The sequence below is a fragment of the Protopterus annectens genome, chromosome 2.part0 (genome assembly GCF_019279795.1).
Source record: "Protopterus annectens isolate FY-2018-M chromosome 2.part0, PAN1.0, whole genome shotgun sequence".
NCBI lineage: Eukaryota > Metazoa > Chordata > Ceratodontiformes > Protopteridae > Protopterus > Protopterus annectens.
In genome coordinates this window covers 1,799,841,295-1,799,868,545 of record NC_056728.1, presented here as the reverse complement: position 1 = coordinate 1,799,868,545, position 27,251 = coordinate 1,799,841,295, and positions in this window count along the sequence as shown.

Below are 27,251 nucleotides of genomic sequence, written 5' to 3'. Positions count from 1 at the left end.
ACTGAGGAGTTTAGTACAGGAGCCTCCATGGCCTCTGCCTTTGATTCCGCATCTTTTGTCTCAGGAGGGCAATCACTTCCTCAATGTCAAGATTCAGTCTCTGCATCTCACAGCCTGGCATATTCTGTTTTAGACCCTGGAGGGTCTCAGCTTCCACAACAAGTTTTGAATGTTATTTTGGAGGCCAGAAGGCCTAGTACAAGGAAAGTTTACGCTGATAAATGGAGGAGATTTTTTCTTTGGAGCAAAGCGAAGGACTTTGATGTTTCCAAGCCTGATTTAAGTGTTTCTCTTCAATATCTTACTGAGTTACTGGACAAGGGTTTGTCTTTCTCCTCGATAAAGGTTCATGCTGCAGCCATTTCTGCTCACTATGACTGTGACCCTCCTTTATTTTCCCATCCTTTGTTTAAGCAATTTCTTAGAGGGGCAAAGAACATAAGACCCCACGTAGAGCTCCTACTCCTGCTTGGGATCTCAATTTTGTGTTGGAAAAGCTTACTCTACAACCTTTTGAGCCTGCAGCTACTGCCGAGTTAAAGTATTTATCATGGAAGACTGCTTTTTTGTTGGCCATTGCCTCTGCAAGAAGGGTTTCTGAATTACAGGCCCTTATGGCAGTGGAACCTTTCCTGATTTTTCATAAGGATAGGGTATCTTTGCGTACTAATCCTTCCTTTATGCCTAAAGTGGTTTCTAGTGTGGCCTTGAACCAAACTATTCATTTGCCTACTTTTTATGCAAACCCCCAAAATAAAGGGGAGAAGATTTTGCATACTTTGGATATTCACAGGCAGTTACGTTATTATTTAAGCAGAACCAAGGGGTTCAGGCAGTCTCAGCAGTTGTTTGTTTCTTTTGCTTTGGGTTCTCAGGGAAAACCTGTTTCAAAACAAACTATTTCTAAATGGATTGGGTTTTGTATTTCTTTCTGTTATTCCCATCATGGTAAGGAGGTTCTGGCCGGAATCAGACCTCATTCCACTAGAGCTACTGCCACTTCTACTGCCTTTCTAAGGGGGGTAGCTACAAAAGATATTTTGGAAGCAGCCACTTGGAGTTCAGTACATACTTTTTCCAAGCATTACCACCTTCCTCTTTATTCTAAGTCTAGGGCTGGATTTGCCACTGCAATATTACAGGGCATTTTAGCAGCCCCTACTGCTTTATGATTTGGCCATCCTCCCTTTACCTCTGCTTTGGGATTCTGCCCATATGTAAGGACTGCAGCAATGTGAGATGAAGAACATAGTACAGTTTTGTACCTACCATAAATGTAGATGTTCGAAGATCCACATTGCTGCAGTCCAATTACCTCCCTCCTTCCCCTCTGTAGTTTGGCATGGTTATAGGGTTTGGGTGATGGTTGTTGTTGGGCATGTTTTTGGGAGGTATCCTGTTTTTGGGCTGTGGCCTTTCTTTTTAGGGCCTTCTGACATCTGGGGCAAGAAAAGACTGAGGATATGACGTCGGTCATGCGCTTTTATACCCTGACGCTCTGATGTCAGATCTGAGCGCCCATGACCGACGTCAGCCTAATACTTTGGTATTCGGGCCGACCAAGGACAGCGGACTACCCATATGTAAGGACTGCAGCAATGTGGATCTTCGAACATCTACATTTATGGTAGGTACAAAACTGTACTTTATCCTGAGTGTGGAAGGACTCTCATCTATGGTGGCTCCACTTGGAAGAAGTCAAACAAGGACGTCCTTTTGTTTTTCTTACTCCCAATGCAGCATTGACCATGGACACCTCTCATTTGGGGTGGGGGAGTATTACTTGGGTCACACAGTCCAAGGCATGTGGTCGACACAGGAGACCAATTTGCATATCAGTGTTCTAGAGATGAGAGAGGTGCTTTTAGTGTTGCAAGCTCTTCAAAGCTTTCTCTCTGTAAGGACTATTGCAACATAAATGGACAACATGTCAGTAGTATCATACATCAACAAGCAGGGAGGAGCAAGATCTTACCCACTGTATCGAAGAACAACGAGGGTTTGGCAATAGGCAATTTTTTCTAACTGCTTCCTAACCGCAGTGCATTTTCTGTGGAAGTCCAACATTCTAGCGGACAGGCTTAGCAGAATTATCCTGATGCCTCATGAGTGGTTTCTAAATCAGTCAGTGGCAAACATGATTTTCCAGACATGAGATCAACCTTGCTGCAACCTCTTCACATCCCCTTCCAGTAACAAGTGCAGCATGTTTTTTGCCCTGATCTCTCCATAGAGACAGTCATTGAGAGGTGCTCTAGTCCATGTTTGGCCTTCCGGTCTTCTTTATGATTACCGTCCCCTTCCCCTCTTCCCCAAGTTCCCCAGAAAGAAAAGAAGTTGAAGGGCAAAGTGATCCTCATTGCTCCCTTTTGCCCTCAACAGGTTTGGTTTTCCTTCTTTGGTCTCATCTAATATGCTGTCCATGGACCACTGGAACAAAATCCAGATCTCCTGTCCCATCCATCAGGGCAGATTCACTGGGATCTTCCAGGACTAAATTAACAGCATAGTTTCTCCAATTCTAATGATGGCTAGAAATACCAGGCTTTCATCCCTGGTTCAGAAGATTTTGATATCCTCATATAAAGCTTCTACTAGAAAAATCTGTAAGAGCAAATGGAAAAGGTTCTTTGCATGGGCTCAGCAAAAACACCTAGACCCCCTCACAGCTCCTATTTTGGCTGCTTTAGATTTTCATGTTTTAAATTTCCAAGACAGAACAAGTTTTTCTACTGTTAAAGTTCAGCTGGCAGCCATCTCAAATTTTCACATTGGAGAAAACTCATCACTTGCTTCATCCAAATTGTGTAAGGCCTTTCTTAGGGGCACCTTCTTACTTAGACCTCCTGTAAAGGACCCACTACCCCTTGGGATTTAACCATAATCTTACAAGTTCATACCCCTTTTGAACCTTAGGCCAAAGTTGACTTAAAATGCCTTTCTTGTAAGACTGCATTCTTGGTAGCTATTACTTCAGTTAGAAGAGTATCTGAATTGCAAGCACTGCCGTCCAAACCTCCATACTTAATTTTTCATAAAGATAGGGTGACCTTATGTACCATTCCTTCATTTTTACCCAAAGTTGTCTCTGAAAACAAAATCAGTCAATGCATTAACTGACCAATATTCTTTCCAAACTTTCAAAGCAAAGGTGAATATAGTCTTCATCTTCTAGATGTTTATAGACAATTGCATTTTTATCTAGATAGGACAAAATCTTTCGGAAAATTCAACCAGCTTTTTGTTTCCTTCTCTAATGTTAAAATGTGAAGACCAGTTTCCAAAACCATACTGACTAAATGGATAACAGATTGCAGTTTTATGTTTGTTCTTCCAAAGTTATTATACTACCTAAACATTTGAAAACTCATTCTACCAGATCAAGGTCTACACATCTCAGGCTTTCTTGTCCAGAGTCTCTGTTGATGACATTTGTGCAGCTGCTTCATGGTCAAACTCCCATACCTTTATTGCACATTACAAGCTGGATATTATTTCTAGAAATAGAGCCGCTTTTGATTCCGCAGTGCTCCAGAATATCCTTCCTTGAGGGTCACCCAAGGTTGTTGTAGCTGGGGACCACAGGTTGAGGAACAGATGAAAATGACAACATCAGATAACGAAGTTATGTACTCACCGTAATGTTCCATCTATGTTGTCTATTTTCATTTTTTTTTCAACCCCCCCCCCCCTGTCCATGAGACCTAATGGATATGCCTGTAGGAACCATGGTACAGTTTGAGCTCCTGAACTTTATGCACTCATTTTCTATCACGTGTTCATAATCTGTGTATAATTGCAGCTATATTGTAAATATGTTAGCAGCAAACTTGATCTGAGGTATTCTGGGGGAATGAGGCATTATGACTAATGGAGGAGCTCGAGAATTGGATCTTAGAGCTATGGAATGCAGCTGAGTCAGGTCCGAGGATCAGATCTGAACCCACAGGTTGAGGAAGAATGAAAATGGACAACACAGATGGAACATTATGGTGTGTACATAACTTCTTTTTTTTCATGCCTACATTGAAAACAGTACAGGCATTTGCCTTTCTTATAACCATTACTGATATGAATATAGTCTCAACAGCTGCTTGTATGCCCAGCCTAAAATAACAGTGGTTTAATATTACCATTATAAAATGATTAAACAGGCAGGCAAGTTCTCGGTTTTGGCTCACAATTTCTACTTTAAATGGCCTATGACAGCACTTGAAGAAACAAAATCTGTTTATGTTGTCAAACTTGTAAACAAGTGTATTTTTACACATGTTCCTGAATAGTATCGTGAAAGGTGTAACTCTGAGGTCTGTCAAGTAACTGCAAAGAAATGGACAAGTGTTTCTGAAGTTTTACCCACAGATATCACTCTCCCAAAAGTAGTTGCATGGTTTCTAGTTTATAACTCCCCCTCCTCTCCCCTATGACTGAAGGCAGATAGATCATTTGTTTCCAACTTTCTGCTTCAAAACTGTAGCATTTGCTAGAAAATACCTTCCTAACTAGTCAGGTTTTTCATTAGCGGAACTGTCTGGTGTTGACATAGCTCTTCTTCCTTTCACAGTCTCAGAGTTATATAAATGAAGGGACACAGCCTTTCACACAAAGTGTATTAATTTCCTTCTGGGCAAAAATTACGTTTTCTAAGTAGTTTTCTTCTTTTCGATTGCTTTATACAAAGACAAGCAGATTTCTACTGGTGTATTCGACAGTAACATACACAACCCAGAACCAATGTTCCAGACAAACAATCCTCCTCTCCAAGAAAAAAAAACATTAGACCCATTCCTGTAATGTAGTCCAACCGCAATGACTTTTAGAACTGTTGGTCTTTCAGTACATTCAGCATCATCACATCAGCAGTGTTACTTTCAGTCCTCTGAAGGCCTACTCTGAATCCTGTACTAGGTTTGAAGGTTTCTGATTTTTACTTTCTATAAATTGACTGCAGAGCACATCCTGGGAAACAAACCCTTTATAAAGCTGCTTCAACTTCCATGCTTTCACACTGTTTTGAAAATCTGTTCAGAACTCTTTTTTTTTTAACAAGAAACATCTTTATTAAATTATCACGTATGACACAGATGATCATACATTTATATAAATGAAAGCAAACCATATTGACATAATTTTAGTTGCTACCATTATACACCATTTATAATCTATCCAGTCACTGTCAGTCAAACATTATGTAGTTCATTCAAATCCTGCCTTCTTTTAAACATAATTCCCCTCTGCATGCATTGTTCCCACAATTCCCATTTTTTTTTCTATGAAATTTGTTCCTATTCTTTTCTAAAGATCCCAGTTCTAGTTGTTTTATCTCTGTTACTATGTTCAGTACTTCTAGTACAGGTGTTTAGACTTTGATTTCCATTTTCTAGTAATTGATTTTTTAGAAGCTGGGATGTCCCGTCTCTGAGAGATTAATCAAGGAGCCTGAATCCTCACCACTGGCACTGGAGAGGTACATTCACTTGGAACAAAAATAGAAACACACACTATTTGCATATGCAGGTTTCTGCACCAAACACAATTTCCTTTAAGAGCACACAGAGAACATACTCAGTCCAGGGTCTGGTTTTCTCTCTCTGTCTTTCTCCAGATCCCCAGTAAGATTCCCCAGTGGCACAGCTATAAAGTTGAGTCAACACCTGAGTGTCCAAGCCAAGTCCTCCACCACTATCTCTGTGAAACCAGTGCTTGGTGTCCCTGCTCCAATTAGCTGATACATGCATTCTTTGAGATTTGATTTTCACACGCACACACATATACACACACACACACACACACACAAACACACACACACACACACACACACACACACACACACACACACACACACACACACACACACACACACACACACACACACACACACACCTGGGAAAGGCTGGCACATATTTACTAGCTGTGCCCCCTTCTGCCCAGACTATAAGGTAGTTACACTGCCACCAGACACTCCAAAGCCAGCTACTCTAATGCTCTTATAAGGACATTGAATGAAAGCTTTCAGGAGTGGCCACAGAGCCACCAAATAGATATAAGTACTCTCAAAGGTTAAAATATCCTCTAAAGGTCCAGCCATAATGAAAAGTTTAAATATATTTAATAAATGATAAATAATAAAAGAACATGAAAATACGAACTATCTATTTGCAATAAACACCAGAGTTTTAATCACAGGAAATATTAAAATAACACAGACGGATAGATTCACACAGATACAAATAAACAGTACTCAACTCCCACAAGAGGGGAAAACATACTGGACCTGATCATCACCAACACTCTATACTCCAGACCAGAAGTGTATCCCTCACTGGTAAGATCAGACCATAAAATAATCTCACTGGATATTCACATCCAGACCCCACCCCCTGCCCAGAAAACCACAGTGAAAAACTTCTCTAAAGCAAATTTCACCCTCCTCAAAACCGAGGTGGAATCCTTCAAAGCCCCCGGGCCTGTGGAAAATACGGCCCAGACCGCAGAATCCTTTATAAACGCATTCTATGAACACCTTCAGGAATGCATGGATCATGCAATCCCAAATAAAACCAAGACCCAATCCTCCAAAGGCAGACGTCCTGTCTGGTGGACCCCAGCCATAAACAAACTATACAATAGAAGGAGGAAGCTACTACATGATAGAGCAAAATCCCAAAAAGGGAAGGCATCTCTGATCAGTGTTAGCAAAAAACTACAGGCACTCATAAAATCGTCTAAGGCCAGCTTCGAGAGAAAAATTGCACAGGACACTAAGGATAATCACAAGGCATTCTTTAGTTATGTTAGGAACCTGGGTGGGAATTCCCAGATATGCTCAGAATTAGTCCAAAATGACAAAAAATACACCGAACCCACAGACATTGCCAACATCCTAGCTAACAGGTTCAACGCAAACTTCTCCCCCTCCCTCCCCACCAAAAGGGCAAATATCTATCCCAGCAGAGTGCTGCCCCCTGACATCTCAGATGCTCAGGTAAGAGCCGCCCTCTCCAAAGCAAAAAACACAGCATCAATGGGACCAGACGGTGTCCCGGCTGCCCTACATGAACTCCAAGAAGAGCTAAACCCAAACATAAAACTACTGTTCAATCTCAGCCTTACCACAGGATATGTACCCAAAGAGTGGCGTACAGCAACAGTGGTCCCTCTCCACAAAGGTGGTGCCTCAACGGATCCTGGAAACTATCGCCCCATAAGCTTGACTAGCTTGGTCTGCAAAGCTATGGAAAAAAGGATCATCCTAGGTTCATAGGTTCATACTAGGCTATCTGCCCTGGGGCAATTATAAGCCTAGCCCAATTCTGTATGGCTTACGCCACCCCTTGATTTGAGTATACTGTGCCCTTTTTAAGGTTTAGTTTACTGTTCCTCTGTCTAATAGTGACACTGCAGTAATCCCTGGGACAAACCTACGATCCCCCCTCATGGACCTCATAAAAAAAGATATTAGGGACCTACAGACACTGGATCCTACCCAGTTCGGCTTTGTTAAGGGCAGATCCTGCCTCTTAAACCTGGTCGATTTCTTTGAAACAATCACCAAGGCCATTGACGAGGGGAAGGTGGTCCACACAGCCTACCTGGACCTCGCAAAAGCCTTCGATACAATACCCCACTCGGGCATTATAGATAAGCTCACCAGCTTAAATATAAACCCCTATGTCACTATATGGATTGTAAACTGGCTCAAGGACAGAACCCACATGGTTAGAATTGCTGGAGCCATGTCAGACTCCAAACCAGTTACAAGTGGCGTCCCACAAGGCTCAGTCCTGGGAGCTCTCCTGTTCGATATATATTTCTCGGAGGTACAGGCCAACACGGAAGGACTGTGGCTGACTAAGTTCGCAGATGACTGCAAACTGGGCTCTATAATCAACTCTCCAGCCGACACAAGCATCTTCCAAAAGGGCCTCATAGAAACAGACAACTGGTGCCTGAGCCATGGTCTCAAGCTAAACGCCAAAAAGTGTATAGTCATCCCCTTTGGCAAAAACAAAGTGCCCACAAATTACCACATAGGTGGTAATCCATTAAGTACGGAAGAAGTAATTAGGGACCTGAGGACCCAAGTTGATAGCATTCTCTCATTTGACAACCACGTGGCCAAAGTGGTTAGAAAAACATTTTATATAGCCCACCTAATCATGAAGGGATTCACATCTAGATCAGGGGAGGTCATCGTGCCTCTTTACTCATCCCTCATCAGGCCCATAATTGAGTACAATGCCCCTTTTGGGATGTACCTTACCAGACACCTGCAGCAACTGGAAAGACCCCAAAAGTACCTCACCAAGAGGATGAAAGGGCTCAAACAGATGCCATATGCTGCCCGGTTAAAGAAACTCCAACTCTACTCAATGGCATACTGCCTGCTCAGAGTCGATCTGTGCCTGACGTATAAAGCCATGACCAACCCGGAATTAATGGACATGCTGCACCTCAGAAAATCCAAATCCCATCGAGCTACGCGCTCGAGAGACTTGAACCTCAGCACTGAAATAAATAGGACATGCTGGAGGGATAGATTCATAACCCAGAGGCTCCCTTCACTCTGGAATAGAATCCCAGTCCAGGTTAGGCAGAGTCCCTCATTGACTCTCTTCAAGAGGAATCTTGATGAGTGGATGGGGGATCGTGGGTTTACCCCGGGTATCACTTCTGTGTCACTGTTAGACAGAGGCACAGTATACTAACCTCGAAAAAGGGCATAGCAAAATTAATTTTAAAATGGGTGGCGAAAACCAAACACACTCAGGCTAGGCTTATAAATGCCCTAGGGCAGATAGCCTAGTATGAACCTATGAACTAATTTTGCTGTATTTTTCTGACTGATCTAAAGAATTACTATTCCCTGGATACGTACTAGAGCAAGGAAAGATGAAGTAGGTGAGAGATCCTTCTATGTCAGGTTTCAAAAACAAGAGTACAGTGAGATCATCTAGTACTAAAATATCATTACAAAGCTGGCTTGTAGAATAACATCACACACATCTGGTCATATGACTACTGGTTACCATGCTACCCACTTGGCTAGAAGCTGCAGAATTTAGCACATACATGTCAATAATTTACACAAATAGAACTTTGCTAAGATCTGTTGCAGCTTCTGGAAGTCATAAGACAATAAAACACTTTCACGCTTTCTACAGGAGCTAATAAACCATTCTCTGGCACATACATTTCATCTCTGGCTGCAGTCAGAACTGTAAGATACAAATTTTATGTCCTGAATTAAGTAATTTAATTTCTTATTATTTTTTTAAAGTTAGCTAGACTGAGATTAGCCTCTTCTCTTCCAGTATCCTCTGTTGACATATATATATATTTCCTCAGTTATGACAGTATTGTCTGATATGAATGTATATTTCTTTTCTGTCCATCAGGACACACTGTTGATACATTTGTAACGCAAGCAACTTTACAAATACATTTTCAACACAAGCATTTATACAAATCAGTTTGATATACAAATGACATATAATTCTTTACAAAATTCCAGCTAGTTGTGTTGGCATGTGTTACACATCCACTCATCCATTGCCCTACGTCTCCTGGCATAGCTGGCAGTACTCCACAATGTCACAGCAGCCACCAGAATTAAACTCAGCAGGGGCCTTACTTTGTCTAGGCAATTTTCGATTCTGCATCATAGCTCAAAAAAAAATGTCCTTAGTTACACCAATTTGCTTACCCAATATCTCCGACAGAGAAGTCTGCAGGGAAATCTGCTCAGAACTCTTTGTAATACTGCTGGTGTCTGTGGTTGAACTGCAGCATTTGGCTTCAACTCGCTTTTCTGTCAAGCTGTCTTTTCATTGTTTATGGCTGCCAGGTGACACATATGTCAAGATACTTTTTTGGAGTCTGCCATACCTGTACTCTTACTTTCAGTTTGATCAATTTTGTTTTTTTAATTTCAGTAGACTTTGCACTGTGCTTTTCTTTTCATGCTTTTCAGGCACATTTAAAACATGATCAGCATTTTCTTTCTTTTGCTTAATTACAGCTTTTTGTGTTTTTGGGTTAGTTTTGTTTTTTAGCTGTGGCTGTACCAAGTTCTTTTTTTCTCATAATTTTGGAATATCCTCCTCTATTAGTCCACAGAAAGAACTTCTGCCATAAGCAGGAACAGTGGTAGTACATTTTCTGTCTCCTAAAGGGCCCAGTCCCCCAAAAAGAGAAAAACTGGTTTTCCTGGTGTTATAGCTAAAATTTTGCTAGTCATTGTAAATATTTCCTTTGGTCTCCCTTGAAAAGGACAGTATGCCTAGTTGATTTTACATTATCAACAGCTTGAAATAAGATGGAGGATCTAAGAAAGGATCCAGGCCATTACTAATCTCCTAGTCGTGTGTCAGTACCTGGACAGGTAATATAGAATAAGCTAAGAAAACTGATTCATGATGAGGAATAATCCTGTAGACATGCATTGACATGTTTCATGAAAGAAAGGTCACATGATTCTAATCTGGTTGAGTTGCATATTTGCATTAGCAGTTAGAAAATGTTGGCAAATATTGGGCAGAAAAAGTTTTTTTGTTTTTTAATGAGGTGAGAAATGAAGAGTTGCATCAGAAAGAGTACTGCATGGCTAAGTGCTAGGACCCAGTTTGTTGTAAATGTAGCTGATATACCCGGGGATTCAGAAAGAACTCCATTGCCAGCAGTAAGAGCTGCAGCCAAAATGGACTGCTTCTGCAATGTGGGAAATGTGATTCAGAGGCATGTTAGCTGCAATTACGAAATACCTCATTATCTGCTCTGAATTGGTCCACCACTACTATGAGTGCAAATCAGGACTGTCCCGTGGTCATTACCACTGGTAGCTAATGAATCACATTGGTAGAGACACCCCCCCATTCACTCTCCCACATACATGCACACATTCAAACACACACACACCCACTCACACATACCAACATACCTCTTACCTGCTCTTTAGTGTACAGAGTGTCCCCGATGTATCATATTTTTGTCCCTGCCCTTGTAAGTCACAGATCCTTACAGTCAGTCAGTAATGGCAAACATGAGAGTTTGATTCTTCTTATTGTTCACAAAGTGCATCATGACACTAGCTATCACTCTATTAATTTTATCAGTGAGCCCAGGTAATAGTTGAAAATGTTTCCATGGTGTCATCTTGTGTTTGCCTGCCTTTGTCCCAAAGCCCCTTCCACACAGACACTCCCCATCCCTCTCAGCTGTCCTGATTTTATGGCACTCTCCTGCTGTTACATGTTATATGTGCCCTATTCCTCATAACTCATGAGCTGATCAGTGAATAATGCCAGACATTAGAATTTTATCTTTAAGTAAAAAATATCCTCTTACATTAACTTCTCAGCATAAAGGGTTTGGTTTCTGTGTCAAGGATGCAGGGTTCCACCCCCACTCCTTACTTTAACCATTTTTTCAAAGATTTAAGTAATATGCGTAGTATCCCTGGTATCTTATGATGGCACAGAGAGCTAGCAATTTGTGACAGGCTGCCAAGGATACACAATTTGAATCTTTTTAAATGCCTTCCATTTAGTGTTCCCTGTCCCACATATTTCTTGCTGTAAAACCGTAAGTACTTTTAAGGCGTTGTCTTTTACTCAGCTCAGCTCGAGCTGTCTGACAGTTTGGGTGTGGAAGGTGCCCTGAAGCTTTGGAAGCTTGCCGGCTGTTAATTCCTGGGCAGGATAAAACCAGTATATCTAAGGCTACTGTAGCAGTGATTATTTGGGTCTATATTATAACAACAAATGATCAGATGATCGAACATTGTTATATCGACCCCCTAAATGTCGAAAATCTAAAACAGCGAATAACCAGAACAGCGATTTTTTTCCCCGGGAAAAACATCTCTAACCCCCCCCCAAAAAAAACTCCCACTAAACACTAAATAAAGTGGGGATCTTTGCCCCCCCCCACTTAAATATACCAACTCCAAGATCACACTACAGTGGAGAAAATGGCGCAACCCAGACGGCCGGCCCAGCAATTTCTTTCCTTGGGAAAAAAATTGCTGTTCTGGCCGTTCGTTGTTTTGCCGGTTTGGCATTTCGTGTTCGCTCTAACAGCGTTCGATCATCTGATCGTTCGCTGTTCTAAAGTAAACCCGATTATTTGAACATCTACTGTTATGGTAAGTGCATCTTATCCATCTGTTCTTTCTGTTTCCAGATTTATTAAATGGGAATTGTAGCAGAAGGAATTGTCTGGAAATGGAGCTACAGAAATGCTAAATCAGATAGAAAGATGACAGGCAATAGTAATGGATTGCATTTTATGAATATTGCAAAGAACAGAAGTGTACACTAGATGGGTTCCTTTGGAAAAGGTGAAAGAAGATTGAGACCTTGGTATGCCAGTTAACCTTCCTCTGAATTATTCAAAGCAGTGTAATTAAGCAGTATGTAATGCTTGTAGACTGTTGGAATGCATAGGTAGAAGTATCTGGTAGAGCTGCAAAATGTACACAAAAAAATAATAAGGACAGTATACGGAAGTAGTATGTAGAGTGGGAGATATCAACTTTAGGGAGGGACAGAGGATTCTGAATATGTGGTAATAGAAGGGATACGTATAACATCAGTTGAATGCATTGGCTAGTCAAGGGTCAAGGTGAGAGTAAAGCACTGAAAGGGAGCATAGTGCAGGGGCATGGGTTGCAGTTAGATTTAAAGAAAAGTATATTATATTCTTGTTTATTGACACTTGGCATGCCTTACAAAAACTATCTATTGTGAGACATTAACTGGGCTTAATAAGACACGGGATAGTTTAAAATGAGATTTGACTGGGAAATGGCCACATTTTGGTGTTCTTGGGTTCTTTCTTATCAAGCTTTCTATCTTAAGATTAGTTGGTCTCTGCAGAGTTTCTTGAGCAAGCCAAGATTCACTTGTTCATAGTTGCTGTAGAGCTTGTTTCTTTTCTTCCATCAGAAAAAAAGAGTATTTTCTTCCCTTTCCACTCATTTGTTCTGAAGGAGTCAGTAGGTTTTCATTCCATCTTGGACCATGGCAATTTCAAAGCCCCATCCAGTGTTCTAAATTCCAGTTGATGACTCTCCAGACAGTCATGTTCCTGCTTTGTCGAGACACTTTGATGGTGCTGCTAGATATGAAGGATGCCTTTTGGCACATCATTGCCTGGAGTTCCTTCTTTTTGCTTATAATATACTGCACTTGTCTGTTCTCTGCACCCAGAATTCTACCAAAGTCCTTGCCATTGTGGTAGAGACTTTGTGGGAGCATGGTCTCTTTGTATCCTAAAGATGCAGAAGTGAGTAGAAGCCCAAACATTGATGTGCCTTTTGGGCCTTATGGCAGCTACCATCTTCACTGTCCCATTCACTCGCCTGTAGCTGAAGCTTCTATATTTGGAAATGAAAGCATTATTGCATCTCTTCATTACAATTACAGGGCTTATACTTTGAAACCTTTTATAGGACCTATTTTATCATTATCTCACATGACATATAGGAATCTTAGTGCATAGCTTGGAAGGGATTATTTTATTGTATTTTATTTATATTTATTTTCTGGGGAAGAGTACTGATCCCCATGGACCTTTTTCAGACAGCTCAGGAGCAGTGACTGGTTAAATGACTCGCTCAGAGTCATAGAGTTAGGCAGTGGAAGCTGAGGAAATCAAACGTTGCACTGCTGGACCACAGGGAACATCTCGTTGCAGCCCTTTAATCCTGTAAGCCAACTGCCAGACTATTTAGTGCCTTCCTGTAGTCAGACATCTCCCTTTTCTTCCTTGGCTTCATCCAACAGCAACACCAGATTAGCACATGGAAGAACAGTTGGAATAGTGGACATTCATGCACAGCCATTATATCAGAAAACATGACTGGCATCTTCTTTCTGCCATTCTAACATACAGGTTCAGGCTGTATAGCCATTAGCATGACAGGGGCTATACCAAATTGTAGACAAACATGAATAACCTGCCAGCACTGATTAGAGGATTGTTCCAATCAGTCACACACTGGGTAATTTTTTGTCAGACTCAGATATGACCTACCTTTCTGATTATAGACAGCTGGTGCATGATGTGCTGAGTAAGCATCCCAGTGCAACCAATAAGCACAGATACTAGACTGTGGGCACCTCCAGCCAATCTTGGATAAGATTTTACAAATCCAGCCAGTAGCAGGGCATCTCAGTTTGATCTCACTCACAAATATGCTGGCACTAATTTTCCTTCTTACCTGAACTAAGTTGTTTACCAACCTAGGAAGAAATAATTTCATTTACCGCCATTTTGGCCTTACGCAGTACAACATTTTGATTTTTTTTCACATTCTGTCATGCGTATACACACACACACACACACACACACACACACTGACACATAAGTCATAGCAATGGTAAGATGAAAATACTCTGTACCGTATCTGTGGATTATTGTTAGTAATGTCCAATTCTAGAAAGGGGGCTGCTGCCTCCCTGAAAACTCCCCATATGATAAAAATGAAAAAACAATAGTTAAATAGAACTTAAAGCGGGTACAGAAGTTTGTACTCTGCAGTTAAACTAAAAAAATAAAGAAATTAGCAGACATCAGCAGTAAAAGACAGCAAAATTAATAACTTCATTTACCTTAACACTTATGGTGGGAACGTCATACATTCATATGTACTTACTAGGCTATTGATCTGTGAGAATCTTATGAAGCTTAGCCTTGCATTCCCATGGTAATTTTTAGTCCTTATATTTTGTATGCAAATAACCCAGAGACAGACAAAAAAGGATATGTTGATACATTTGCATTTTGCCTCTATCCAGGAGGGACAAGAGTACTACACAGGGGATGAATTTGTACTTACCCACCCATTCATCCAAATTACTTTTGTATAGAGTCATGAAAGTATTTTGCTTAGAAGTGGAGAAAAAGATGAATTCATGGGGAAGAGAGTTGGCATCTCGCCTGATGGCTGTATTGCTGTGTGACATTATTTTGTGAAATGTATGTAGCAGGAAAAAATTGTGAATATGAATGGGGTTCTAATTGTTGCTTGTAGATATTCATAAAGAAACGCCATGACTGTGGGAATGAATTAAGAAGGCCGTCAGTCATAGCCCTCAACCATTCAGGGACAAATCCAGAAATAATCATGAACACTCAGGGACACTTTTCAAATATTAGTACTATTAACCTGAGACACTGGCAGAATAAGAGAATGTGAATTAATATATGTTTTCTAAAGTAAAAGAAGTTTATAACTTAGTTATAGCCATTATTTAAGTGTAATTTGCCACCTTTTCCCCAAAGGTCAACAGTTTTAGGAAGGATTAAGAGGTTAGTAGGGACAGAGTTAAAATGTGAATCAAAATTAGGAATAGATGAGAAGCATGCCGTCAGTGAGGAGAGAGTGTGGGCGGGGTTTGCTACTGCAAATTTTGTGGAGTGCTTAAATAAGGTAAGCCAAAAAAAAAAAAGAGTTTTTCTGAGGGGAGTCAAGCTGTATTTACTATATGTATGTAGTACATATAGAAATATATCCAGCCCCTGGGCTTCATGTATGTATGTGTGTGTATGTATGTATGTGTATAACATTTTTATGTGTGCATATTTATATGTGTGTGTGTGTGTGTGTGTGTGTGTACATTAGCTAGGTATCTGTGATGTTTGTATAACTTGGTTTCTTACATTTGTGGTGAGTTCAGAGGTTACAGTCAGGGTAATCTCCTTCCCAGACCATGGGGTTCAGATGGCATTGTAGACAAAGATTAATATACGTCCTCAATAACAGAGCGGACTCCTAGTGTTATCTCCCACACTCGCATACAGGAGGCTTCCAGTTTCGTATCCCCTCAACATACAAGAGACTACGTCTTATCTCCATTAATCACACGCAGCAGACTTGTAGTACTATAATCCCCCCACACACACATTTAAACACAGAAGCCTGCAGCTCTTATTTCCCTTCCACCCCCATCTGCACATATACCCAACAGTTGCATAAGTGCAAAATAAACGACCAGCAAAACCAGTGGTCTGTGTAGTGGTGGATCCTGGGTTTGCTGGTCATTTATTTTACATAATATTCTGCTTTTTTTGTTTTATTAGTTGCATAAGTGCATTCTGTGCATGCAGTCTAAATATCAGAGAAGAAGTCCAGTGTCCTGGTCAGGCATATTTTTTATCAACCAGTGGAGAAGTTGTGGATAGCAGTTAATAAATAGCTGAAGGACTTTATCTGGCAGAGGAAGACAGCAGGAGTAAGTGGGATAAGCTGATTCTTCCAGTAGAACAGGGTGGATTGGGATTACCCAATTTGAAGTGGTATGTTAGAGCTATACAGTTAAGACTCCTATACATAGCACAAGCAGAAAACTATAATTCAAAGTGGGAAGGGATGATGATGAATCAGGGGAAGCTCAAGAAACAAAGAGAGAAAAATTAAGTTGGAGTTTAAAAATAGGGTGGAAATAAAAGAAAGGGAACTATGGTTAAAAAGTAACAAGAATTATTTAGAGGGAATGACAAATGTTAAAGTATTGCAGAATAGGGGGAATTTCACTGAACAAGAAGAGGATCAAATGCAGAATGCTAGGCAGAAAAGGGATTACCACGATAATATGCACAAGCTTAGAAAGATTGTTGTCAAGCAACTGATTTTGATAATAACACTAGAGCACAAAAACTTTTAGCACAATGACACAGGTAACAGAAAGTAGAAAGGGCTGTTGCCAGACTTAGGGAGCCTGTAACAAAGAAGGTAACAAGAGGTCCTGTAGAAGTATTAGAAATGTTTTGGAAATTCTATGACAGTCTCTATAAAGCAGAGAAACATGAAAATCAAGAAACGTTACAAATGGAAATGTTTATGGAAGAATTAAATATGCCAAGGTTAGAGATATATGTGACTCAGTTACTAACGGTTAGGTTAGGAGGAGATGAGATAAAAATTGTGATGCGTACCTAATGTACGGGAAACTCCCCAGGAATAGACGGTATTCCTGTGGAACTTTGGAAGCTAGGAGGGAAAAAACTGTTAAAGATCTGGAAAGTTTTGTTTAACAGTATTTTAAGAGGAGAAGTACCGATGTCTTGTAAGAAAGCTGTGGTAGCTGTAATACCTAAAGATGGCAAAGATCCTTCAGATCCAGCTTCATACAGGTCCATTTCAGTAATAAATCATGATTACAAACTGTTCATGTCTATAAAGGCTAAAAGAATGCCAAAAGTAATGCCAAAACTGATAGATAAGGATCATTGTGGTTTTGTGGAGGGGAGGCAAACATTTGACAACATTAACAGAACACTGATGATCCAGAGGGAAGCAGAATGTAAGAAAATACCACTATTGTTGGTAGGTCTTGACGCATCAAAAGCATTTGACAGAGTAAGCTGGGACATTACAAGCAGGGCAATGGAAACATTTGCATTTCCTGAAAAAAATTATAAGATTGATTAGGAAGATATATGAGGGATTGGAGGCAAAAATTAAAGTGGGTGGGATTCTCTCGGGTCTATATCAGTTTGTAGAATAGTCTATTCAGCAAATGACTGTTCGTCGAACCCATGTAAGCGAAAAGTCATTTTAACGAACGATCATTTCAGCAAATTTTTTTATAGGGAAAAAATACTGAGCCAGCTATCAACCGTAACAAACACTACACATTTTAAAACTCAGCAAAGTGGGGCCGTCACCCCCCCACATCCTCCAGTGTGAAGGGCTGCACCCCACAGCCCCCCTAATTAAATATACCAACTCCGAGATTGCACTACAGTGGAGAAAGGGGCAAATTCCCGATGATGGCCAACTGCTTCCTTTCCCTGTGAAAAAATTCTCTGAAACGATCGTTTGCTAAAATGACTTTTTGCTTAAGTGAGTTTGATGAATAGTCATTCGCTGAATAGGGTCTTCAGTAATGTCATATAGACCTGATTCTCTCTGATAATTTCTGCTTGAGCAGAGGAACCAGGCAAGAGTGTCCTCTTTCCCCTATATTATTTGCATTATATTTAGAACCACTGGAAAAGAATATAAGGGGCTCAGAAATTCAAGGATTTAATTGGTATGGTAGTCAAGAAAAGCTGGCTTTATTTGCAGATGATATTATTTTATACCTGACGGGGCGGCCATGGTGGTGCAGCGGTTAGCGTTGCTGCCTCACAGCAAGAGGTTCTCCGGTTCGATTCCCAGCTGGGGTGCCTTCTGTGCGGAGTCTGCATGTCCTCCCTGTGGTCGCGTGGGTTTCCTCCGGATGCTCCGGTTTCCTCCCACATCCCAAAGACATGCTGTAGGTGGATTGGACACTCTAAATTGGCCCTATGTATGAATGTGTGCGTGTGTGTGCCTTCTGTGGAAGGTTGGGCGCCGGGCTGGCAACTCAACACCGTAAAAAACTCCACTGCCAATCATGAGCGGACAGGTGATCCGCTGTGGCGACCCCTAACAGGGAAAAGCCGAAAGAAGAAGAAGAATTATTTTATACCTGACAAAATCAGAAAGAGACATTACAGTGTTGTGGAACATTTTGAGACGGTTACAAATCTTTTCGGAATATAAAAGTAATGAAGCTAAAACAAAGGCAATAGCAGTAAATTATGTACCCACACACGAATTGTTTCAGAAATATCCATATTTATGGGGACATGATAAAATTAAGTATTTAGGCACATGGATTAACAATGATTCTAGTGTGGCAGCTAAGGATATGTGGGAAGAGTCTAAACAAAAGATAGTACAAAAACTGAGAAAACTTTAAGCTTTGTTATATGGATATGGATAGTAAGATACAAAGAGTTAAATGTTTTTAGTCCCTTTAGTCTTATACACGGGTCAGACATATTTGTATCAATCAGAGGAGAAGTTGTGGATACCAGTTAATAAAGAGCTGAAGGACTTTATCTGAAAGTGGAAGACGGCAAGAGTCATGTAGGATAAGCTGATTCTTCCAGTAGAACAGGGTGGATTGGGATTACCCAGTTGGAAGGGATATTTCAGAGCTATTCATTTAAGACCCCTATACATAACACAAGCAGAAAACTATAATTCAAAGTGGAAAGGGATGATAATGAAACAGAGGGGAAGGTCAAGAAACAAGGAGAGACTGGGATTTTGGATGCAGGCCTTTAAGGAGAAAAACAATAATCATACAGAATATTACATCCATAAAGTAGCAGAAAGTATTCTAAAAACTAAGTCAACACAAGAATGGAGAAAGGAGATTCTGCCTATAGGGGTGACTGCAATTAGGGATACAAACAATAGGGAAGAGGGGGCTTGAATTTATTGGAGAAAGCTGGCAAAGGAACCAATGTATTGGGAGCAAATAACTAGAGAGGGAAAGATGATAGAATGGGAAGATGCCAAGAATTTATTTGGACTGCAGGTTAGAGACTGCCTTCCCTATCAGGGATTGATAACAAGAGTACAGGCAAAGAGAAAGAAATAGGGGATCCTAAATGAAAGACCAGCACTGGTAGAGTTTTTAGTAGAATCTAGAACAGAAACTGCCATTAAGAAAGGAATAATTAGTAGAGCATATAAAATATTGCATGATAACTATAATTACTAAGAATCAATCGGAGGAGGTTAGAAAGGATTGGGAAGAGAGATTGGATAAGCAACTCACAAAGAAACAACTGGAGGATATATGTATGTCTCCCAAATATGCAACAAAATCTATAAGATTTATAATGTTTACATAGATATTGTTATACCCCAAGTAGACTGCAGAGAATTTTTCCTCAGGCAGACAGCAAATGTTGCAGGCGGGTTTATATCACAAAGTTGAACGATAAAAAGAGTGAATGTCCTTTTATAAAAAAAAAATGAAAGCAGTAAATGTCGAACATACAGAACAGTGATTTTTTTCCCAGGGAAAAAAAAATCGCTGCTCCACAAAAAAAAAAAAAAAAAAAAAAGAAAAACAAATCCAAACACAAAATAAAGTATAAAGTGGGGGGCTTCACCCCTTACACCCCCCAATGTGGGAGGCTGTGTCCCCCACACTCCCCTCCTACTTAAATATACCAGTTCCAAGATTGCACCACAGTGGAGGAAATGGCAAAGTCCCGAAAATGGCCCACCGATTTCCCTGGGGAAAAAAATCGCTGTTCTGTGTGTTTGGCATTCAGTGCTTTCGACTTTTAGTGTTCGATAAAAGAGCGTTCGTTCTTTTTATCATTCAACTTCGTAATTGCTGCTCCACAAAAAAAAAAAAAGAAAAACAAATCCAAACACAAAATAAAGTATAAAGTGGGGGGCTTCGCCCCTTACACCCCCCAATGTGGGAGGCTGTGTCCCCCACACTCCCCTCCTACTTAAATATACCAGTTCCAAGATTGCACCACAGTGGAGGAAATGGCAAAGTCCCGAAAATGGCCCACCGATTTCCCTGGGGAAAAAAATCGCTGTTCTGTGTGTTTGGCATTCTGTGCTTTCGACTTTTAGTGTTCGATAAAAGAGCGTTCGTTCTTTTTATCATTCAACTTCGTAATATAGACCCGTTGGAAGTGTGATGGGGAAGAAAGAGGTAATTGCGAATATATTTTCTGGGAGTGCAGTGAGTTAGCAGACTTAAAGGATTCCCTGCAGGATGCACTGCTGGAGATACTGGATGGGCACATTTGTCTGACAGGAGAGATATTTTTCTGAGTTTTTCTGATACAGAATCGGAATTGCCTAGACAAGGTAAGGCCTTGCTGTATCTAGTAATGATTGCTGCCAAAAAAAGCAATTACTAGAAAATGGAAATCAGAATTTAAACTATACTAGAAGTGGTAAATATAGTAACAAAGATAAAACAACTGGGGCTGAGAACTTTAGAAAAGGGTAGGAGCAAACTACATAGGAAAAATGGAAATTGTGGGAACAATACAAACAAGGGAGGAATGACATTTTAAAGGCAGCAGGACTTAAATGACGTATGTAATGTTTGAAAAAGATTGAGCAGATTATAAGTGATGTATAATGTTTGCTTGGGAGTGTGTCATTATGGTTTGTGATGTAAAATGCTTGCAACTAGGATTGTGTAGGTGTGGTTTGTTTTCATTTATATAAATGTGTGAGTGCCTGTATAGTAAGTTATGGTTTAATAAAGATGTTTCTTGTTTAAAAAAGGCAGGAATTCAATAATTTATGTAATGTTGCTTAGGTTATATGATATATAGCAATATATGTGAAATATAATGTTTGTTATGTTAATGTAGTTCGATTATTTTCATATGAATGTAAATTTGCCTATGTCACAAGTGATAATTCAGTAAAGGTGTTTGAAAAAAAAAAGATGTGGTACAAAGTGAATATCTTATATAAATATGAATTTGTTTCTTTATGTTGGTGATAACGATGGTCATTTGTGAGGATAGGATGATATGTTCAGGATATTAATTTATACAGTATAAATGTTTTGCATCTTTCAAAGCTTGTACTCCTTAGAACAGGTTGTAGTCAGAGAGACTTGATGAGCTCTATTTCTAGTAAAACTTTTATTACCTACTTTTCATGCTTTGTTTGTGCTTATAGATTCATAGATTCAAAGACTGTTACTAGGCTAATGCCCCGGGGTGGGGGGCTTTCTAAGCCTAGCCATGTTTTCCCGAAAGAATAATGATGTCCTGTATCCAAATAGGACACTGCGGGCCAGGCATGTGTAAGGTACATCTATCCATAATGGACATGGGTGCCAGGCCTGGTGTAAATTTCTTCTTCCTCATCCACTTGTCTAGATTGCACTTAAACTTGGTAATAGACAAACTCAGCTTCACATGGATGGGAAACCTGTTCCACAGGAGGGGCAGTCTCTGAGACACATATTTGTCTCTCCAGTATGTTCTGTTTAAGTCACAGACAAAATGCAGGTCCCTAGACCTTGTATTTCTGGTACTATTTGACTTACAAATATGTAGAAGATTCATAAGTGTGGGGTTTGTGGATGCCTTGTAAGCCAGGGATAGATCACCACTCAGCATTCTATGGGAGACTGAGTAGAGCGAAAGGGCTTTAAGGCTCTCTACATAAGGCAAGTTTGATACACCTTGTTTTCTTTTTGTAAGGAACATCTGAGGTCACTGTAGTTGCTGCATATGCCTGATAAGGTTCATACCTAAGGTAACATTGTACTCTATGATTGGTCTGATAAGGGCTGAGTACAGTGCATTAATGACCTCTTAGGACCTAGATATCAGGCCCTTACTTATACGTTGCACAACATAAAACTATTTCCTCACCACTGTGGTCACATGGTGGTCAAAGATAAGGTTACTATCTATCTGCATACCTAGATCCCTGACCACTGGGTCTACTCTTAGGGGTGTATTAGCAACATGTTAATTTTGTATCTGTGTGTTCATTTCTGGCGAATGTTCAGATTAAGACACACCGAGATGCAGAGTGCAAACCATGCCCTCAATGTGAAATCCATAGCAACACTTCCAAGCTTGTTTCCACCCACTCACTGCCCCTTAAACAGCTCCTGTTAAAGTTGCAGGCTATGAAATGCAACAAGTTAATGGGGAAATAAGATGTAAATGGGTCCTCTTCTTTTCTCTGATGGAGTGAGTATTTCTTTTAATGTTGCAGAAGACACAGAAGATGTGGCACATTTGCCTTATCTAATGTATGCCAGTTAAATGCCCAGTGGATGAAAAACAGAAAACAAAAACTTTCTGGTCCTCTGATATATTATCTGATTTGAATTTAAATGCATTAGCATGCTGTGAACAAGGATTGGCAGACTCCTTGATTTTGGACTTTGGTGTGGAGTGGCTACTTGGTGTGCATGCCGCTCCATGCCCATATCTTTTTAGAATCTGACCCTGGATTGATATAAAGTACTTTGGACAGACTCTCTGGGGGATTATTTTTGCTTAAAATAATCTTTAGGGATTAATTTGGTACTTTGATTTCAACTAGTTTTAAAAGCATTCAAATTTCATAGCTATTGACGACTTTAGCCAAAAAAAATGGAAAATTAAAACTAGAAGTTTGAAAGCCTGTTTTGTCTCTTTTAATGGATTCTTAAGTGTTATTAGTATGATATATAAACAAAAAGTGCTAGTTCTTTAAGGTCTGTGGTTTCACATATTTGACAAAGTCAAATTCACATCTTATTAGATTTTATTGTCAGTTCAGGTCAGTTAATCTAGTTGTTTAATATATTTCAAATTGTTGATATCATTCACTAGCAATGTGGCACAGAGGAACAGAGCGTTGACTAAGACCCAGTTGACATGATCTGAATTAGCTGTAATGTTTGACAGCACTGGCAGGTGCCCATTCTTTTTTAATATTTTTATTGAATTATCAGTTAAGATATAGGCAAACATACATTTATATGAAATAAAACAAACCATATTAACATGTTTCTAGTTACAATCAATCCAGCATTAAATAAATAGATCAGTTCCTGCGATCCTTTAAACCTCACCCCTCCTCCAAAACATTATTCTGCATTTATTGTTCTCACAATTCTATTTTTTCCTATGTAATTTGTTCCTACCCTCTTCTAAAGATCCCACTTTCAGTTATTTTATGTATGTTACAATATTTCCTACTTCAAATATAGTTGGTTTAGACTTTGATTTCCATTTTCTAGTAATTGCTTTTTTTTGGCAGCCACCAGAATTAAACTTAACAAAACTTTAGTATGTCTAGGCAGCGCAGGTCCTGTATCCCAGCTCAGAAAATCATTTCCTTAGTTACACCCATTTACTACCCAATATTTTTGACAGAGTACTGTGTATGGAATTTTGAAAGTCTGCCAACTCATTATACTCCCAAAGCATATGTTCTCAGTTACCTCTTTCTTCCCCATAACACCTTCAACATTTGCCATCTACCTGAGGAAAAATTATGGGATACACACTTCCAAGCAAAAATCCTAAGTCTTCTGGACTTTGTTGCCATACATATGTCCTCTCATTGTTTCCTTGTGAATTAGTTATCCAGTCTCTCTATTCATAATCTTTTCTGACCTCCTCTGATTCATTCCTATAGTTATTGTGAAATATTTTCTATGCCCTACTAATTATCCATTTTTTTTAAAGTAGCAGCTAAAATCTCTACCAGAGCAGGTCTTTCACTTGGGATTCCCCTATCCGTTTCTCTTTGCCTATACTCTGATATCGATCCTTGATAGGGAAGTCGGTCTGTAGCCTGCAGTCGTAATGTATGTCTTCTTGGACTCTTCCCATTCTATCACCGTTCCCTTTCTAGTTGTTTGCTGTAATACCTTGGTTCCTTTGATAGTTTTATCCAGTAAATTCCAGCCCCCTTTTTCCTATATTCTGTATGTACCCCTAATTGCAGTCATCTCTATTAGTAACATTTTCATGCCCCATTCTCATATTGGCTTAATTATTAGAATACTTTCTGCTACTTTTTGAATATAATGTTCTGTATAGCTGTTGTTATTCTCCTTAAGGATCTGCATCCAAAATCCTACTGTCTCCTTATTTCTTACATTTCCCCCTGCTTCATCATTATCTCTTTCCACTTTGAATTATAGCATTCTGCTTGCATTGTGCCTATGAGCCTTAAATCTTAAATTACCTTGTTGTATTGGAAGGATCAGCTCATCCCACTTGACCCTTGCCCTCTTCCCCTCCTAGATAAAATCCCTTAAGTCTTTATCATTGTCCACAACTTTTCCTTTGGTTGACAAAATTATGCCTGACCTATATATAAAAGTAAAGGGACTAAAAACGTTTTCACTGCTTGTATCTTGCTAAACATATCCATAAACAAGAGCTTCCACTTTCTCAATTTTTGTATTATATTTTGTTTTGTCTCTTCCTACATAGCCTTAGCCGTCATAACAGAATTATTTTTAATCTATACTGCCAAATACTTCATTTTATTGTGTCCCATAAATATGAGTATTGTGGAACAGTTTCATATGGGGGTACATAGTTTACAACTATAGCCTTTATTTTATCTTCATTAATTTTATATCCTGAAAAGACATGAAATTGTCTCAAAATGTTCCACAACACTGAGATGTTATTTTCTAGATTTATTGGGTACAAAATAATATTGTCTGAAAATAAAGACAGCTTTTCCTGATAATCATACCAATTTTATCCCTGAATTTCTGAGTCTTTTATTTTCTTTGCAATGGCTCTAAATATAACACAAATAACAAAAGAAAAAGGATGTCTATATCACATCATCGAATCACTAATAAGCAAACGCCTCTTTGTCGAATACCTACTCAGCGAACAAACTAATCATCAAACTAAGTTTTTAGTGAAAACTTTCCTAGGTCCAACTGACGATAGTCTGCCGTAGCGACCGTTAAAAAAAAAAATTTGAAAACTTAACACCTATGTCCCCTCCCACCAACTAAATATACCAACTCCAAGATCACACCACAGTGGGTAAAAGGGCAAATTCCAGATGGTGGCCAACCATAGTTTTGTCGTAGGAAACTTTTTGCTTAGTATATTCGCTGAGTAGGTGTTCGACGAAGTATTCACTTATTAGTGATTTGAAAATATGATATAGACCCAGAAAAAAAGAGGATACCCCTGGCTGGTTCCCCTGCTCAGACACAACTGAGAGGAACCCTCCCACTTCAGTTTTTGCCTCCAGTCTCTAATATATTCTCCTGATTACCCTTATTGTGTCAGGAAATGCAAATGCTTCCATTGCCCTACTCATAAAATCCCAGTTTATTCTGTTGAATGCCTTCTCTGCATCAAGACCCACCAACAGCAGCATTTTCTTACATTCTGCTTCCCTCTGGATCATCACTGTTCTATTAGTGTTGTTAAATGTTTGCCTCCCCTCCACAAAACAATATTGATCTATATCTATCAGTTGTGACAACACCTTTACCATTCTTTCATCTGTTATAGACATAAACACTTTATGATCATAGTTTAAAATTTAAACGAGTGTAAATGAAGATGCCTCTAATGAATCTTTATCATCTTTAAGTATTATAGACACCACAGCTTTCTTCCAGGAAGTTGGTGCTTCTCCACCTTTTAAAATATTGTTAAACAAAACTTTCCAGATCTTTATCACTTTTATACCCCCTAACTTCCAAACTTCCACAGGAATACTATCTGTTCTTTGAAACCTTCCCGTAGATTGATTCAATTTCATCGTTTTTATCTAATCTCCTCCTGTCTTTACTCTTAATTGTTGAACCTCATCTACCTCTAACCTTGGCATACTTAAGTCTTCCATAAATATTTCTGTTTGTGAAGATATCTTTTACAATATTCAGTTCTTCAAAAGAGTTGGTTTAGACTTTGATTTCCATTTTCTAGTAATTGCTTTTTGGGAGCCATCAGAATTAAACTTAATAAGGCATTGCTATGGCTCTGCAATTCGGATCCTTTGCCCCAGGTCAAAAGAATCATTTCCTTGGTTACAGTGATTTGCTCCCCCAAACTTTGTAGGGAATTTTTAAATGTGCCAACTCATTACACTCCCCAAAAACATGTTCCTAGTTACCTCTTTCTTTTGCATCACACCTCCAACATTTGCTGTTTACCTGAGGAAAAATGATTTGAAGTCTGCTTGGGGCATAAAAATACGTATGCAAACACTTCCAAGCAAAAATCTAAATATTCTGGACTTTTTTGCATACTTGGGAGCCATGCATATGTCCTCCCATTGTTCCCCTGTAAATTGTTTTTTCAGTCTCTCTTCCCAATTTTTTCTAATCTCTTCCGATTGATTTTTATAGTTATATAATAGTTAATATGCCCTACTAATTATCCCCATTTCAAAAGCAGCTTCTGTTCTCGATTCAACTAAAACTCTAACATAGCGAGTCTTTCACTTAGAGCTCCTTTATCCATTTCTCTTTTCTAATATTCTGAAATCAATCCCTAATAGGGAAGGCAGTCTCTAATCTGCAGCTCAAAATTCTTCTTGGCCTTATCCACTGTATTACCCTTGCCTCACTAGTTATTTACTGCCAATGCCATTGTTCCTTTGCCAGATTTCTCTAGTGAATTCCAGCCCTTTCTTGCCTATTTTCTGTACCCTACTTGCAGTAGTCTCTCATGGCAAAATCTCCTTTCTTCATTCATGTGTTGGCTTAGTTCTTAAAATACTTTCTGCAACTTTATGTGTATGTTATGTTTGGTAATTATTATTCATCATCTGTTAAACAGAAATGTCCGACTTGGAACGGGCCAGTTTTCAGCAGAGACTTGGGGAGCAATGCTCCAGACTCATGTCTTTGTAATGTGGGAGGAAACCAGAGTACCCGGAGGAAACCCACATGAATGCAAGAAGGGCATGCAGGCTCCGCACA